Source organism: Lathyrus oleraceus, chromosome 3 (assembly GCF_024323335.1).
Source record: "Lathyrus oleraceus cultivar Zhongwan6 chromosome 3, CAAS_Psat_ZW6_1.0, whole genome shotgun sequence".
NCBI lineage: Eukaryota > Viridiplantae > Streptophyta > Magnoliopsida > Fabales > Fabaceae > Lathyrus > Lathyrus oleraceus.
This window is the reverse complement of record NC_066581.1, coordinates 423,881,281-423,885,360: the sequence shown is the minus strand read 5'-3', so window position 1 is coordinate 423,885,360 and position 4,080 is coordinate 423,881,281. Positions and strand designations below refer to the sequence as shown.

At 38.6% G+C, this 4,080-nt stretch overlaps 1 non-coding gene across 1 annotated transcript; it reads right to left on the bottom strand.

The window, feature by feature from the left end:
• Nucleotides 1-3,369: 3,369 nt before the first annotated feature.
• LOC127134049 (small nucleolar RNA R71) lies at nucleotides 3,370-3,476 on the bottom strand. The gene has a single exon (XR_007807829.1). It is a non-coding gene; the product is annotated as a small nucleolar RNA R71 (small nucleolar RNA).
• Between the last annotated feature and the right edge of the window lie 604 nt (nucleotides 3,477-4,080).

The window sequence follows — 4,080 nt, the reverse complement described above, 5'->3', positions numbered from 1 at the left end:
AAGGAACACCAAAAGGTATGGTGCACTTAAGTGAATTGTAGAATATCGTAAGGTACGATGCACTTAAGTAGAATACGAAATACGGTAAGGTACCACGTGCTTAAGTGATTTTTTGTATATCATAAGATATGGGCCACATACACCTAAGTGGCTTTTTAGGTTGCAGCCCAAACAAGTGGTTCTATAAATAGAACCCTTCTTCATAAGTATTTCACTTGATGAAATTTTGTTTCTCTCTCTCTCTCACACACACACACACACACACACACATGCACACACAGACACACACACACACTCTCACTCTCTCACTCAAAGCCTTCATTTGTAGAAGTTAGCATTGAGACCGAAGGAATTCGTTCGTGTGGATTGGGTAGAGGCGTTGTCACCATTCAACGCTCGTGATCACTCCTTAGATCTGCATCAAAGGTTTAAATCGCCACAAGAGTTAATTGTATCTATTACTGATCATGCCCATTTGTAAGGATCACTAAAGGAAAATATTTAATTTCCGCTGCGTTTCGGATCGCAATTTTCCTTCACTTTCGTCGTAAGAATCTTTTCTTTTACTAGAGTTAGTGACCCTAAGACCCCTTTTGTAGAACCTTTAACCTTGGCCATCCTAGACCGATGGTTGCATAGTATAGGCCACCGAGGTGCCTTCCTCGTAAGGGTCAATAAAAAAGATCTCACTTTGAGTAGATGACTTTAATGGAGTAGTCTCCTGGCAAGTAAATTGAAATAAGGGAATGACAGCCGAGGAATTCCATGACTCTAGGGACAATGTCTTACACCAAACTTTCTAAAAGGCCTAGATCATATAAAGCAAGAACCTAGGTTTTCAAAACAGTCATTATTAAACTCCATGCTTCGTCAGAATGGTCCAAAACCTTAAACCCATACCTAAAATCTGTGGAAATAAATAAAAACCAATCATTCATTTATACATACATTCATCATCAAAATAATAAGAAAATTTCTTAAAAGAGTTTCGTTTGTTCAAACACAAAATTACAACACCTTTTGCCGACACTGTAGCGGTAAATTCATGACCATCAAGCTATGGATAAGCATAACGTCAATAAAACCAGAGTCGTGATAACTCGAAAATACATCGTATATTTGCCTTGATTTACATTCAAAAATCGTACCACTTTCATTTATATTCCTATTATTCCGCAAGTGTTCGAGTTATTTTTGCAGGTATTTCAATTGCCATGTTTAAATGAGCAAAGTATAGAAAAGGAAGGAAAAGAAGAAGAAATAGAAGAGAAAACAGCAGAAAAGCAGAAAATACAAATTTTGGGCATGTGACGACCGTCACAAACCCTGTCACGACCGTCACGCCCTGGGTGTCACGAACATCACAGGCCCACCACGACCGTCATAAGCCCAAAAGCAACGTAATGGAATTGTTCAACAGAAGTGATCCACATGCCCATTTTTCTCGCGCCTCAACCCACTTTCCCGTGAATTTCTCACTCGACCAAGTCACCCTTATTTCTCTCAACTGCCAAGACCAAATGGAGAATATAAAAGGATGGAAGTTGGAAACCTACGGGCACACTTGATTTTCCTCCCTGAAGCCAGTTTTCAAGATTTTTCTCTGCATTTTACTTTCCATAGCAATTTTGTTTTCTACTATTATTTTTCTTCAGCAAAATTATTTTCTTTTACCGCAATTTATTTACCGTTCCGTTCGGAGTTTCCCTTTTCCATTTCCCTTTCCGTTTTTCATTTAGCCAAAGTAGTAATTTCCTACATTGGGGAACTACAGCAATTTATTTAATTTAGTTTAAGCAATTATTTCGAAGAAGCAGAATCCTACCGACCTGTGGAGGACTGCTCAAGTACTTCAAGATTCGGCATATTCGATTAATCCAATTTCCAGGTTTTTATTCAATTATTATTGTTATTGCTTTATTATTATTATAATCATGTTTTCTTTACTGTTAATCTGTTCATGTTCGTCGGTGTTTGCGTTATTTTACATGTCCGGCTAAACTACCGGTATCGGTATGTCAACAATTTAATTAGACGGAATTTAATATTAATCAGTGTAAAATTTATTTTATCAAATAATATTTCTGTCTATGGTTTTTAATTTAAATTTAATTAACATTGTCACGAGAGTGAGAAGCTATTTAATACGGTTTTGCCACGAGAGTGGGAAATTAACTAAGGTGAGAACCAACAATCGCGAGAGCGTGAGGGTCGAACTGGATAGTAAAAACTAGGCATTGATTTTAAAAACAGCGAGAGCACTTTAAAAGCAATTAGAACTTATTTATTTTCAAAAAGTATTTTTAACTTCAAATGGGACAGCGAGAGCGTACATTCTAACTTAAAAGTATAGTCCGAGTCAACAATCATGAGAGTGTGAGATAAAGCCTTTTAAATGAGTATTTTCTACTAAAAGATATTTGGTACTTAAAATATACATCGGTGACTTATCAAATCCCCGACGATTAGTGCGTTGCATACTAATATCCCTCTATTAATATTTTCTTAAAAACTTAACTTCCTTTAGACTCAATTTTTGTTCAACCAAACCTCTAAAAATCATCTCCTTAGCTAAACATAGTAACATCGATAGGATTAGTTTGACCATCGGTCCCTGTTGGTTTGATACCTTTTAAAACTAAAACGAATAGACTGCACACTTGCAGCCAAGTACCCGATAGACTATATTTTATATACAGTCACGATCCGTATCAAGTTTTTGGCGCCGTTGTCGGGGACCTGATTTAGTCAAATAGTGCGATTCTTTCGTTGCGCAGTATAGACTAAGGTAAAAAACTAATTTCCTTTCCCTTATTTCCCAGTTGTATGCCAAGTACTCGCTCACAAGGCAAAAACTTAGCACCACCAATCGCAGAATTAGAGCGTTTCTTATATTTAAGACGCTGAATACTAGAGTACCAATAAAGGTACAATATTCCCGATATCTTCTTTCCTACTATTGAACCAGTTGAAAAACCAACCATGGCTACAGTGGAACCACATAATCGTCCCCTTAAGTTATACGTTACCCCATCCCAACAAGAACCTTACAACAACATTGTTGCCCCTGCTATCAATCGAAACGATTTCGAGTTGAAACCCTCATTATTATCAGCTGTTCAACAACATCAATTTGATGGAAATCCTACGGACGACCCTAATGAACATTTGACCAAGTTTGTGTAGTACACAGACACTGTGAAGGCGAACGGTGTATCTCAAGATGCGATAAGACTACGCATTTTTCCTTTCTCTCTAAGAGACAAAGCTTGGGCTTGGCTGCAATCCTTGCCATCCAACTCATTCACTACATGGGAAGAACTGAAGAACGTTTCCATAGCCCGATATTTTCCACCAAGCAAAATTGCTATGTTGAGAGCTCAAATCAACGAATTTCGATAAAAAGATGTTGAATCTCTCTACGACGCATGGGAGAGATACAAAGACATGATGAGGATATGTCCACATCACGGTCTCGAAGACTGGGTGATCATTCACACATTTTACAATGGGCTTTTGTATAACACAAGACTGACAGTAGACGCTGCCGCGGGCGGTGCACTTATGGACAAGCCATACAACGAAGCCTATCAACTTATTGAAAACATGGCCCAAAACCATTGCCAATGGGGAGGTGAAAGAACTCCAGTAGAAAAGTCCCAAACAAAAAGTGGAATGTACGAAATCAGTAGCCTTGACCATGTCCACGCAAAGGTAGATGCCCTTGTTCAAAAGTTAGACAACTTGACCATACCACCCGCAGCCACCGTGGCTGTCGTGACTCCAAACTGTGAGTTATGTGGAACTCCTGGACACACTGCACCAAAATGTCAGGTATTAGCAGGAGTCCCCACTGATCAAGTAAATTACACACAAGGAAATCCTTATTCGAATACCTACAACATAGGTTGGAAAAATCATCCTAACTTTTTGTATAAGAACAACAACGCCCTGTATGCACTTGGCCAAGCACCCGCTGTTCCACCTGGATATCAAAGGCCAGCTAATAATGCTTCTAACATGCCTAGGAAGTCCAACCTTGAACTAATGATGGAATGCTTCATAGCTACCCAAGCTCAA